Below are 14,828 nucleotides of genomic sequence, written 5' to 3'. Positions count from 1 at the left end.
GTTTTTGGGCAGCAGAGCCTTCCTGGAAATCATGTTAGTAGGTTTCAAATTAGAGTGGAATATGCCAGTGAAAACCCTCAAGAGGCTTATATCTCCTTACTTGCTGTTTGTTTTTAAATTAATTTTTATTAGGTATTAGAGCAAATTTGATAAAAATGTTGTTTCTCCTAGGTGTACAGAATCTGGTTCATCATATCAATGTATCTGTCTATTCGTCTTTGGATCCTTTCCCATGTAGGTTATTACAGAGTGTTGAGTAGTTCTCTCTTGGTATTTCATATGTATTTTGCGATTATATATTTCATATGTGTTAGTACATGTCTGTTAACCCCCATATCGTAATTCATTCATTCCTTACAACTTTCCATTTCATTAAACATCATTTTATTTTTTTAATCCATGATTTCCCTTCTCTTGGAATTAAGTTCATAGACAATAATTTTTAGGTAACACCTAGAAGTGATGTCATAGGATATCTTTCAGGTTCTTTCTTACTTCAAGTAGGGTGATTATCTCTAGATCCTTCTGTGGTGGTGCCAACGGCACTGTTTCATTATTTTCCATAGCTAATATTCCATTGTGTACATGGACCATTTCTTCTTGGTGCAATTTTCTGTTCATGGACATTTTGGTTTCTTCCAAGTCTTGGCTATGTTAAATGTTCCTGCAGTGCAGGATTGCCAGCCTGTTTCTTTTCCATTCTGCTCTGCACAGTTGATAGGCACATCAAAGGACCTACCAGATCACATGGTAGCTCAATTTTTACCTTTAAACGCACCTCCATTATATTCTCACTACTGACTGTTACCAGTTTACATCCCCCCAGCAGCTAGAGGGTACACAGTTCTCTAAATGCCCTTCAGCATTTATTCTTTGTAGACTTTTTGCTGATGGTCAGTCGACTAGTGTGAGTTGAAACCTTTTTGTAGATAGGATTTGCATGAGTCTAATAATTCCTGAGGTTGAGCTTCTATCCATTTTCTTTCTTTTAACAAGAGAGTAAGTCAAAATACCTCTTCATACTACCTTTTTGAAAATTTTGCCTTTATTGAATTTTTTTGGCCATTCCTCACCTCAGGACATTTTTTTGAGGGCAGGTGTCCTTTACAGCCCTGAGTCCTTGTGAATGTTAAGTGACCATTAGCTGTGGGTTTAAAGCCGCTCTTGCGGTAAACGACCACAAGGTGGCAGCATTTCTACATTTCCAACTCTGGGTTTTTGGGCAACAAAGCCCTCCTGGAAATCGTGTTAGTAGGCTGCAAATTAAAGTGGAATGTGCCAGGGCACACTCCTAAGAGCTTATATCTCCTTACTTCTTGTTTGTTTTTTAAATTTAATTTTTATTTATTATCAGAGCAAATTTGATGAAAATGTTGTGTTTGTTCTAGGTGTACAGAATCTGGTTCATTATATCTATGTATCTATCTATTCATCTTTGGTTCCTTTCCCGTGTAGGTTATTACAGAGTGATGAGCTCAATTTTTAACTTTAAACGCAGCGGCATTCTCTTCTCACTACTGGCTGTTACCATTTTACGTCCTACCAGCAGCTAGAGGGTACACTGTTCTGTAAAACCCTTTCAGCGTTCATGTTTTGTAGACTGTTTTGCTGATGATCATTCTGATGGTGGTAAGGTGAACGTTTTTGTAGATTGAATTTGCATGGCTTTATTATTTCCTGATATTGAGCATTATTCCATGCTCTTTTTTAAACAAAAAGAAAAAGAAAAAAAATGTGCGTAAAATATGCCTCTTAATATTGTCTTTTTGAAATGTTGACATCTTTTGAATTTTCTGGTCGATTTATAACCCCAGGAATTTTTTGAGGCCCGGTGTCCTTTACAGTCCTGCACATATTTTGAAAATTAAGTGACCATTAGCGCTTGGTTTAAAGCTGCTGTTGTGTGAAAAAGCAAGGTGGCAGCATTTCTCCTTTACCAAATCTGGTTACCAGGGCAACAGAGCCTTAATGGAAGTCCTGTTCTAGGTTGTAAATTAGAATGGAATGTGCCAGGAAAAATTCCTTTAGGTTTGTCTCATTATTTCTTGTTTATATTTTTAATTTAATTTTTATTTTTTATCACAGGAAATTTGATTAAATTGTCTTGATTGTTCTAGGTGTGCAAGATGTGGTTCTTTTACACATATACATATATCTATAGTTCCTTGGATCCTTTTCCCATGTAGGTTATGACACAATGTTGAGTAGTCTTCTCTTGGTATTCTGTAGGTCTTTGGTGATTATATACTTCACCTGTGTTTGTATATCTCTGTTAACCCCAATATCATAATGTATCCAATCCTCACACCTTTCGATTTGGGGAACCATAAGTTTGTTTCATGAATCTGTGATTGCCTTTCTCTGTGGAAATATCTTCATTGGTATCAATTTTTAGGTAACACCTATAAGTGATATCATACGATAGGTGTCTCGATTTCTCACTTACTACAAATTGCGTGATTAGCTCTAGACTCATCTATGGTGCTGCAAATGGCATTGTGTCAGTTTTTTCCTTGGCTAATATTCCATCTATACACGTAGCAGTTCTTCTTTGTCCACCCATCTGTTGATGGACTTTTGGTTGTTTCCATGTCTTGGCTATTGTAATACTGCTGCAGAGCAGATTTGCCTGCCTGTGTCTTTCCAATTCTGTCTTCTTAGGTTATAGGCCTAGGAGTCGGCCTCCTGGATCATATAGTTGCTCAAAGTTTACCTTTTAAAGGCACCTCCGTTCTGTTCCCATTAGTGGCTCTTACCAGGTTACGTCCCACTTCAAATGGAGGGTATGCATTTCTCCACAACCTCTTCAGCATTGATCATTTGTAGTTTCTTTTCTGATGGTTATTCTTAGTGGTGTGAACTGATACCTCTGTGTGGTTGGATTTGCATGTGTCTCATAATCCCTTGAAATTGAGCTTTCAGGCATGTCCTTTTAATTTTCAAACTGTTATTACAACTTATTTCTTCAAATGGTTTTCTTGAAATATGGGCCACATTTTGAAATATTTTGGCCTTTACTTCCCTCAAGATATTATGAGGGCAGGTTTCCTATACAGCCCTGCTGTCCTTGTTCATATGAAGTAACCATTAGCACAGGTTTTAAAGCTGCTTTTGCAGGTAATGGCCAGAGTGTGGCAACATTTCATAATTCTATGAAATGTAATTAACCACACTATATATATATTTTTTCTTTTAAATCTCCATTGTTATTTTATAAAGTACAATTATAATTCAAGTTCTTTGTAACAAGTGAAATTTAAAAAGATTAAAGGAAAAGATAATATCTTACCACTTACCATCCTTTCCCATTCCCTGAGACGACCAGCATAATGTGTAGATTTCTCATTTTATCCAGGTGTTCTATACATCTGGAACATCATGTTTTTCACTGTATAAAAATAGATTTAGCTCTCAGACTTTTTATAGGCTACAAAAGAGTCCATAGGACAGAAGTACCAAGTATTTCCGACTTAGCTTTTTGAGGGACAATCAGGTTTCTTTCTGTTTTATTTTGTTGTTCTGCTAATTTGTTTAAACCTCAGAAAAATATTTTTTAAAGTACAAAAAAATTAAGTTAGGGGTAAGGATTAGGGTTTAGCTTATGGGTTAGGGTGTGGGTTATGGTTAGGATATGTGTTAGACTTAGTGTATGGGTTACCTTTAGGGTACGGGCTAGTGTTAGTGTACGAGTTAGGGTTTGGGTACACGTTAGGGTTAGGGTATTTGTTAAACCTCTCCAACTCTCCAGATATCACTTAGCAGGGAAAGGAATATTATTTGGGGTCCAGCCATGGAGAAGACTTCAGACACTAGGATAAGACAAAGAACACACACATTATAAATAAATCACGTTAGGATTTTTTTTTAAGCTCTACATTAAAACACTAGTGCTTAGGACATCTAATGGAGGCAGAAGCAGTAAAGGGTAGTTTTATGGGAATAACATCATAGATTTTCTGTAGAATACACAAATTTTGACTGGTTAGAAAGTCAAGGAGGAATGTTTTTGTTTTGAAGATATAAACCCTCTTGTAAATTGAGCTGTCATTGGAAGTTAGAAATTTTTTGTTGCTGTTGTATTCCTTTGTGTTTTCATGATTATTCTTGCATCTCCCTTGTTAAACTTTTGATTTGGGGAAGAGTGCCATTACTGGAAATGAGTTTACAGAATTATTCTCAAAGCAGAAGGAAATGGTTCTCACCTAAATATTAAGAAATAATGTCTATACTGGTGTACTAACAGAATTATGATTCAGGGATAATAATTCTATGAAACGTAATTAAGCACACAATATATATATTTTGTCTTTTAAATTTCCATTGTCACTTTTTAAAAGTACAATTATAATTCAAGTACTTTGTAACAAGTGAAATTTAAAAAGATTAAAGGAAAAGAAAATATTTTACCACTTGCCATCCTTTCCCATTCCCTGTAACGACCAGCATAATATGTAGCTTTCTCATTTTATCCAGGTGTTCGTTACATCTGGAACATCATGTTTCTGACTGTAGAAAAACAGATTTAGCTCTCACACTTTTAATAGGCTACATAACAGTCCATAGAACAGAAGTACCAAGTATTTCAGATTTAGCTTTTCGAGGGACACTGGGTTAGTGTCTGTTTTATTTTGTTGTTCTGCTAATTTGTTTTAACCCCAGAAAAGTGTTTTTTAAAATACCCCCCCCCAAAAAAAATTAAGTTGGGGGTATGGATTAGGGTTTCGGGCACAGGTTAGCATACAGGTTAGGGTACGGGTTAGGGTTAGGATACAGGTTAGTGTAAGGGTATGCATTAGGGTTAGGGTACGGGTTAGGGATAGGTTTAGGTTTAGGGTTAGTGTACAGTTTAGGATACAGGATAGGGTATGGCTAAGGGTTAGGGTTAGGATAGGGGTTAGGGTACGGTTTATTGTTATGGTAAGGGTTAGGATTAGGGTACAGGTTAGGGTACGGGTTAGGGTACGGTTTATGGTTAGAGTACGGGTTAGGTTTAGGGTACAGTTTAGTGTATGGCTACGGTTTAGGGTTAGGGTACGGGTTAGTGTTAGGACACGGTTTAGGATTAGGGTATGGGTTACGGTAGGGTTTAGGGTTAGGGTTAGGGTTAGCGTACAGGATACGTTTTGGGTACAGTTTAGGGTATGGCGACAGGTTAGGGTATGGGTTAGTGTTAGTGTATGGGTTAGGATTAGGGTACGGGTTAGGGTAAGGGTTACGGTTGGGGTTAGGGCATGGGTATGGTTTAGAGTACAGGTTAGGGTATGCCAACTGGTTAGGGTTAGGGTACATTTTAGGGTATGGCTACGGTGTACGGTTAGGGTACGTGTTAGGGTAAGGGTTAGTGTTAGGTTATGTGTTAGGATTAGGGTATGGGTTAGGGTATGGTTTAAGGTTAGGGTTAAGGTACGGGTTAGGGTTAGGGTACAGTTTAGGTTATGACTAAGGGTTAGGGGTAGGGTACGAGTTAGGTTTAGGGTTAGTGTCAGGGCACGGGTTAGGATTAGTGTACGGGCTAGGGCATAGTTTAGGGTTTGGGTTAGGTTTAGAGTTAGTGTAGGGGTTAGGGTTAGGGTAAGGGTTAGGGTTAGGGTATTGTTTACAGTTACAGTACAGGTTAGGGTTACGGTACACTTTAGCGTTAGGGTATTTATTAAACCTCTCCCACTCTCCAGATATCACTTAGCACGTAAAGGAATATTATTTGTGGTCCAGCCATGGAGAAAACTTTAGACAATAGGATAAGACAAAGAACACACACATTATAAATAAATCACATTAGAATTTTTTTTAACCTCTACATTAAAACACTAGTGCTTAGGACATCTAATGGAGGCAGAAGCACTAAAAGGTAGTTTTATGGGAATAACATCACAGATTTTCTGTAGAATATACAGATTTTGACTGTTTAGAAAGTTAAGGAGGAATGCTTTTGTTCTGAAGATATAAACTCTCTTGTAAATTGAGCTGTTATTGGAGGTTAGAAATTTTTTGTTGCTGTTTTATTGCTTTGTGTTTTCATGATTATTCTGCTTGCAGCTCCCTTGTTAAACCTTTGATTTGGGGAAGAGTGCCATTACTGGAAATGAGTTTACAGAATTATTCTCAAAAACAGAAGGAAATGGTTCTCACCTAAATATTAAGAAATAAACTCTAAACTGTTGTACTAACAGAATTATGATTCAGGGATAAAAATTCTATGAAATGTAATTAAACACACTATATATATATATATTCTTTTAAATTTCCATTGTTACTCTTTAAAAGTACAATTATAATTCAAGTACTTTGTAACAAGTGAAATTTGAAAGGTTAAAGGAAAAGAAAATATTTTACCACTTGCCATCCTTTCCCATTCCCTGAAACGACCAGCATAATGTGTAGCTTTCTCATTTTATCCAGGTGCTCCCTACATCTGGAACATCATGTTTCTGACTGTAGAAAAACAAATTTAACTCTCACACTTTTTACAGGCTACATAACAGTCCATAGAACAGGAGTACCAAGTATTTAAGACTTAGCATTTTGAGGGACAGTCAGGTTAGCTTCTGATTTATTTTGTTGTTCTGCTAATTTGTTTAAATCCCAGAAAAATATTTTCTTAAATACAAAAAAATATAAATTAAGTTAGGGGTAAGGATTAGGGTTTGGGTTACGGGTTAGGGTATGGGTTAGGATTAGGGTACAGGTTAGTGTTAGGGTACAGTTCAGGGCTAGGGTATGGTTTAGGGTTAGGGTACGGGTTAGGGTTAAGGTTAGGGTTTGTGTTACAGTTAGGGTTAGGGTTAGGTTTAGTGGGAGGTTTAGGGTACAGGTGAGGGTAAGGCTACGGGTTAGGATTAGGATACGGGTTAGGGCATGGTTTAGTGTTAGGGTACGGGTTAGTAGTAGGGTACAGTTTAGGGTATGGTTTCGGGTTAGGGTTAGGGTACAGTTAAGGGTATGTCTAGCTTTAGGGTTAGGGTATGTGTTAGGGTTAGGGTATGGGTTAGGGTAAGGGTAGGGTTGAGGGTATGGTTTAGGGTTAGGGTATGGGATAGGTTTAGTGTACAGTTTAGGGTATGGCTATGGTTTAAATTTAGGGTACGTGTTAGGGTATGGGTTAGTTTTAGTGTATGGGTTAGTATTAGGGTACAGGTTACAGTAAGTGTTAGGGTTAGGGTTATAGAACGGGTATGGTTTAGGGTACAGGTTAGGGTACGACAACGGTGTAGGATTAGAGTACGTGTTAGGGTATGAGTTAGTTTTAGTGTACGGGTTAGGATTAGGGTACGGATTAGGGTAAGACATCGGGTAAAGATTAGGGTTAGGGTTACGGTTAGGGAACGGGTATTGTTTAGGGTACAGGTGAAGGTACAACAACGGTTTAGGGTTAGCGTACGTGTTAAGGAATAGGTTAGTGTTAGTGTACCGGTTAGGATTAGGGTACAGGTTAGGGTAACGCTTTGGGTATGGGTTAGGGTTAGTGTTAGGGAACGGGTACGGTTTAGGGTACAAGTTAGGGTACGACAACTGTTATGGATTAGCGTACGCGTGAAGGTATGTGTTAGTGTTAGTGTATGGATTAGGATTACGGTACGGGTTAGGGTAAAGCTTCAGGTAAGGGTTACGGTTAGGGTTAGGGTTAGGGAACGGGGACGGTTTGGGGTACAGGATAGGGTACGACAACAGTTTAGGGTTAGCTTACGTGTTAGGGTACGGGCTAGTGTTAGTGTATGGGTTAGGATTATGGTACGGGATAGGGTAAGGTTTTGGGTAAGGGTTAGGGTTAGGGTTAGGGAATAGGTAAGGTTTAGGGTACAGTTTAGGGTATGACAACAGTTTAGGGTTAGAGTATGTGTTAGGTTATGGGTTAGTTTTAGTGTACGGGTTAGAACTAGGTTACGGATTAGGGTAAGACATCGGGTAAGGGTTAGGGTTATGGTTAGGGAATGGGCATGGTTTAGGGTATAGGTGAAGGTACGACAATGGTTTAGGTTTAGCGAATGTGTTAACGTATGGGTTAGTGTTAGTGTACCAGTTAGGATTAGGGTATGGGTTAGGGTAAGGCTTCAGGTAAGGGTTAGGGTTAGGGAATGGGTACGGTTTAGGGTACAAGTTATGGTACAACAGTTTAGGGTTACTGTACGAGTTAGGGTACAGGTTAGTGTTAGTGTACGGGTTAGGATTATGGTACGGGTTAGGTTAACGCTTAGGGTAAGGGTTAGTGTTACGGTTAGCGTTAGGGAACAGGTACGGTTTAGGGTACAGGTTAGGGTATGACAACGGTTTAATGTTAGTGTATGTGTTAGGGTACGGGTTAGTGTTAGTGTACGGGTTAGGATTACAGTTCGGGATAGTGTAAGGCTTCAGGTAAGGGTTTGGTTTAGGGTTAGGGTAAGGGTTAGCATTAGGAAACGGGTATGGTTTAGGGTACAGGTTAGGGTATGACAACGGTTTAGGGTTAGCTTATATGTTAGAGCATGGGTTAGTGTTAGTGTACGGGTTAGGATTAGGGTACGGGTTATGGTAACGCTTCGGGTAAGGGTTAGGATTAGGGAACGGGTACGGTTTAGGGTACAGCTTAGGGTACGGCAACTGTTTAGGGTTAGCGCACATGTTAGTGAATGGGTAAGTGTTAGTGTATGGTTTAGGATTAGGATACGGTTTAGGGTAAGGCTTCAGGAAAGGTTTAGGGTTAAGGTTAGGGTTAGGGTTAGTGTTAGGGAATGGTTACAGCTTAGGGTACAGGTTAGGGAACTAAAAATGTTTAGGGTTAGTGTACATGGTAGAGTACGGGATAGTGTTAACATACGGTTTAGGATTACGGTACAGGATAGGGTAATGCTTCGGGTAAGGGTTAGGATTAGGGTTATGGTTAGGTTTAGGGAAATGCTACGGTTTAGTGTACATGTTAGGGTACGACAAAGGTTTAGGGTTAGCGTATGTGTTATTGTATGGGTAAGTGTTAGTGTACAGATTAGAATCAGGGTACGGGTTAGCGTAAGGCTTAAGGTAAGGTTAGTGTTAGGGTTAGGGTTAAGGAACGGGTACAGATTAGGGTACAGGATAGGGTACGACTACGGTTTATGGTTAGTGTACGTGGTAGGGTAATGTTTAGTGTTAGTGTAAGGGTTAGGATTATGGTACGGGTTAGGAAAAGGCTTCGAGTACAGGTTAGGGTTAGGGTTAGGTTTAGGGATCGGGTACGGTGTAGGGTACAGGTTAGGGTACGACAAACCTTTAGGGTTAATGAACGTGTTAGTGTATGGGTAAGTGTTAGTGTATGGTTTAGGATTAGGGTACGGGTTAGGGTAAGGCTTCAGGTAAGGGTTAGAGTTAGGGTTAGTGTTAGGGTTAGGCATAGGGAATGGGTACAGTTTAGGGTACGGCTTAGGGTATGACGACAGTTTAGGGTTAGGGTTAGGTTTAGTGTTTCGGTTACGGAACAGATATGGTTTAAGGTACAGGTTAGTGTACAACAACAGTTTAGGGTTAGCGTACGTGTTATGGTACGAGTTAGTGTTAGTGTACGGGTTAGGATTACGTTACGATTTAGGGTAAGGCTTCGGGTAAGGGTTAGGGTTAGGGTAAGGGTTAGGTTTAGGGAATAGGTATGGTTTAGGGTACAGTTTATTATATGAGAACGGTTTAGGCTTCGTGTAAATATTAGGTTACGGGATAGTGTTAGTGTACGGGTTAGGATTAGGGAACGGGTTAGGGTAAGGCTTTGGGAAAGAGTTAGGGTTAGGGTTAGTGTTAGAGAATGAGTACGGTTTAGTGTACAGTTTAGTGTACGACAACGGTTTAGGTTTAGTGTACATGTTAGGGTACGTGTTAGTGTCAGTGTATGGGTTAGGATTCCTGTACAGGTTATGGTAAGGCTTCGGGTAACGTTTATGTTTAGGGTTAGGCTTCGGGTTAGGCTTAGGGAAAGGGTAAGGTTTAGGGTAGAGGTTAGGGTACAACAACGGTTCAGGTTTAGCGTACCTGTTAGGGTACGGGTTAGAATTAGGGAACCGGTTAGTGTAACGCTTCGTGTGTAAGGGTTAGGGTTAGTGTTAGAGAATGGGTACGGTTTAGGATATAGGTTAGGGTACAACAACAGTTTAGTTTTAGCATACGTGTTAGGGTAGGTGTTACTGTTAGTGTGCGGGTTAGGTTTATGGTATGGGTTAGGGTAAAGCTTTGGGTAAGTGTTAGGGTTAGGGTTGGGGTTAGGGTTAGGGAACGGGTATGGTTTAAGGAACAGATTAGGGTACGACAGTGTTTTAGGGTTAGAATACGTGTTAGGGTATGGGTTAGTTTTAGTGTATGGGTTAGGATTAGGGTACGGATTAGGGTAAGGCATTGGGTAAGGGTTACGGTTAAGGAACGGGCATGGTTTAGGGTACAGGTTAGGTAATGACAACGGTTTAGTGTTCGTGTACGTGTTAGGGTACAGTTTAGTGTTAGTGTACGGGTTAGGATTAGGGTACGGGTTAGGGTAAAGCTTCGGTTAAGTATTAGGGTAAGGGTTAGGGTTAGGGGACGGGTACAGTTTAGGGTACAGGTTAGGGTACGACAACAATTTAGGGTTAGCATACGTGTTAAGTTACGGTTTAGTGTTAGTGTTCGGGTTAGGGTAAGGCATTGGGTAAGGGTTAGGGATAGGGTTAGGTTTAGGGTTAGGGTTAGGGAATGGGGATGGTTTAGGGTACAAGTTAGGGTACGACAATGGTTTAGGGTTAGCGTACATGTTAGGGTACGGGTAAGTGTTAGTGTACGGGTTAGGATTAGGGTACAGGTTAGGGTAAGGCTTTGGGTAAACGTTAGGGTTAGGTTTATGGTTAAGGAATGGGAGCAGTTTAGGGTACATGTTAGGGTACGACAATGGTTTAGGGTTAGCCTACGTGTTTGGGTACGGGTTAGTGTTAGTGTACGGGTTAGGATTAGGGTATGGGTTAGCGTAAGGCTTCGGGTAAGGGTTAGGGTTAGGGTTAGGGAACGGGGATGGTTTAGGATACAGGTTAGGGTACAACAAAGGTTTAACATTAGCGTATTTGTTAGGGTACGGGTTAGTGTTATTGTATGGGTTAGGATTAGGGTACAGGTTAGGGTAAGGCTTCGGGTAAGGTTTAGGGTTAGGGTTAGGGTTAGGGAATGAGGACGGTTTAGGGTACAGTTTAGGGTATGACAAAGGTTTAGTGTTAGCGTACGTGTTAGGATATGGGTAGGTATTAGGTTACGGGTTAGGGTAAGGTTTCAGTTAAGGGTTAGGGTTAGGGTTAGGGAATGGGGACGGTTTAGGGTACAGGTTAGGGTACGACAATGGTTTAGGGTTAATGTACAGATTAGGGTAAGTGTTAGGGTTAGTGTACGGGTTAGTATTAGGGTAAGGGTTAGGGTAAGATTTCGGGTAAGGGTTAGGTTTGGGGTTAGGGTTAGGAAACGGGGATGGTTTAGGGTACAGGTTAGGGTACGACAACAGTATAGGGTTAGTATACGTGTTAGGGTATGGCTCAGTGTTAGTGTACGGGTTAGGATTAGGGTACGGGTTAGTGTAAGGCTTCGGGTAAGGGTTAGGGTTAGTGTTAGGGTTAGGGAACGGGGATGGTTTAGGGTACATGTTAGGGTCCGACCACAGTTTAGGGTAAGCTTACGTGTTAGGGTTCAGGTTAGTGTTAGTGTACAGGTTAGGATTAGGGTATGGGTCAGTGTAAGGCTTCACGTAAAAGTTAGGGTTAGGGTTAGTTTTAGGGTTAGTGTTAGGGAACGGGGACTGTTCAGGGTACAGGTTAGGGTACGACGATGGTTTAGGGTTCGCTTACGTGTTAGGGTATGGGTTAGTGTTAGTGTATGGGTTAGGATTTGGGTATGGGTTTGGGTAAGGCCTCGGGTAAGGGTTAGGGTTAGGGAACCGGGACGGTTTAGGGTACAGGTTAGGGTACAACAACGGTTTAGTGTTAGCCTACCTGTTAGGGTATGGGTTAGTGGTGGTGTACGGGTCAGCATTAGGGTACGGTTTAGTGTAAGGCTTCGGGTAAGGGTTAGGATTACGGTTACGGTTAGTGTTAGTGAATGGGGACGGTTTAGGGTATAGATTAGGGTATGTTAAAAGTTTAGGGGTAGCGTACATGTTAGGGTACGGCTTAGTGTTAGTGTACGGGTTGGGTTTAGGGTACGGGTTAGGCGAAGCCTTCGGGTAAGGGTTAGAGTTAGGTTTAGGGAACGGGGACGGTTTAGGGTACAGGTTAGGGTACGATAATGGTTTAGGGTTAGTGTACATGTTAGGATACGAGTTAGTGTCAGTGTAACGGTTAGGTTTATGGTACGTGTTAGGGTAAGGCTTCGGGTAAGGGTTAGGGTTAGGTTTAGGGAACGGGGACGGTTTAAGGTACAGGTTAGGTTACGACAACGGTATAGCATTAGCATACATGTTAGGGTATGGTTAGTGTTAGTGTACGGGTTAGGGTTAGGCTTCGGGTTAGGGTTAGGGAACGGGGACGGTTTAGAGTACAAGTTACGGTATGACAACGGTTTACGGTTAGCGTACATGTTAGGGTACTGGTTAGTGTTTGTGTATGGGTTAGGATTAGGGTACAGGTTAGTTTAAGACTTCAGGTAAGTGTTAGGGTTAGGGTTAGTCTTAGGGTTATGGAACGGGGACGGTTTAGGGTACAGGTTATGGTATGACAACGGTTTAGTGTTAGCGTACGTTTTAGGGTACAGGTTAGTGTTAGTGTACGGGTTACGATTATGGTACGGTTTAGGGTAAGGCTTCAGGTTAGAGTTAGGTTTAGGGTTAGGGTTAGGCGATGGGGACGGTTTAGGGTACAGTTTAGGGTACGACAATGGTTTAGGGTGAGCGTACGTGTTAGGGTACTGGTTAGGATTAGGGGATGGGTTAGGGTAAGGCTTCGGGCAAGGGTTAGGGTTAGGTTTAGGGTTAGGGTTAGGGGATGGGGACGGTTTAGGATACAGGTTAGGGTACGACAACGGTTTAGGGTGAGCGTACGTGTGAGGGCATGGGTTAGTGTTATCGTACGGGTTAGGATTAGGGGACGGGTTAGGGTAAGGCTTCGGGTAAGGGTTAGTGTTAGGGTTAGAGTTAGGGGACGGGGACGGGGACAGTTTAGGGTACAGGTTAGGGTACGACAACGTTTTAGGGTGAGCGTACGTGCTAGGGTATGGGATAGTGTTAGCATACGGGTTAGGATTAGGGGACGGGTTAGGGTAAGGCTGCGGGTAAGTGTTAGAGTAAGCGTTAGGTTTGGGGTTAGGTTTAGGGGATGGGAACGGTTTAGGGTACAGGTTAGGGTAAGACAACGGTTTAGAGTGAGCGTACATGTTAGGTTATGGGTTAGTGTTAGGGTACGGGTTAGAATTAGGGGACGGGTTAGGGTAAGGTTTCAGGTAAGGGTTAGGGTTAGGGGACAGGGATGGTTTAGGATACAGGTTAGGGTACGACAACGGTTTAGGGTGAGCGTACGTGTTAGGGTACAGGTTAGTGTTAGCGTATGGGTTAGGATTAGGGGACGGGTTAGGGTATGGCTTCGGGTAAGGGTTAGGGTTAGGGTTAGGGGACAGGGATGGTTTAGGGTACAGGTTAGGGTACGACAATGTTTTAGGGTGAGCGTACGTGTTAGGTTATGGGATAGTGTTAGCATACGGTTTAGGATTAGGTGACGGGTTAGGTTAAGGCTTTGGTTAAGCGTTAGGGTTAGGGCTAGGGTTAGGGGACGGGGACTGTTTAGGGTACAGGTTAGGGTATGGCAACGATTTAGGGTGAGTGTGTGTCTTAGGGTATGGGTTAGTGTTTACATACAGGTTAGGATTAGGGGACGGATTAGGGTAAGGCTACGGGTAAGATATAGGGTTAGGGTTAGGGTAGGTGATGGGGAGAGGGTTAGGGGTCGGGGATGGTTTAGGGTACAGGTTAGTGTATGACAACGCTTCTGGGTGAGCGTACATGTTAGGGTATGGGTTAGGATTAGGGGATGGGTCAGGTTAAGGCTCTGGGTAAGGGTTAGGGTTACGTTTAGGTTTAAGGTTTAGGGGACGGGGACAGTTTTGGGTACAGGTTAGGGTACGACAACGGTTTAGGGTGAGCGTACGTGTTAGGGTACGGGTTAGTGTTAGCGTACGGGTTAGGATTAGGGGACGGGTTAGGGTAAGGCTTCAGGTAAGGGTTAGGGTTAGGGTTAGGGAACGGGGATGGTTTAGAGTACAGGTTAGGGTATGACATGGTTTAGGGTGAGCGTACGTGTCAGGGTACAGGTTAGTGGTAGCTTACGGGTTAGGATTATGGGACAGGTTAGGGTAAGGCTTCGGGTAAGGGTTAGGGTTAGGGGATGCGGACGGTTTAGGGTACAGGTTAGGTTACGACAAAGGTTTAGGGTGGGCGTACATGTTAGGGTACGGTTTAGTGTTAGCGTACGGGTTAGAATTAGGGTACAGATTAGGGTAAGGCTTGGGGTAAGGGTTAGCATTAGGGTTAGGGGACGGGGATGGGGACGGTTTAGGGTACAGGTTAGTGTATGTCAACAGTTTAGGGTGAGCGTACGTGTTAGGGTACAGGTTAGTGTTAGCGTACGGTTTAGGATTAGGGGATGGGTTAGGGTAAAGCTTCGGGTAAGGGTTAGTGTTAGGGTTAGGTTCAGGGTAAGGGTTAGGGTACGGGGACGGTTTAGGGTACAGGTTAGGGTATGACAACGGTTTAGGGTGAGCGTACGTGTTAGGTTACGTGTTAGTGTTAGTGTACGGGTTAGAATTAGGGGTCGTGTTAGGGTAAGGCTTCGGGTAAGATATAGGGTTAGAGTTAGTGTTAGGGTTATGGGACAGGGACGGGGATGGTTTAGGGTACAGGTTAG

The sequence above is a fragment of the Grampus griseus genome (genome assembly GCF_964374135.1).
Source record: "Grampus griseus genome assembly, chromosome: 1".
NCBI lineage: Eukaryota > Metazoa > Chordata > Mammalia > Artiodactyla > Delphinidae > Grampus > Grampus griseus.
This window is presented reverse-complemented; position numbering follows the sequence as displayed.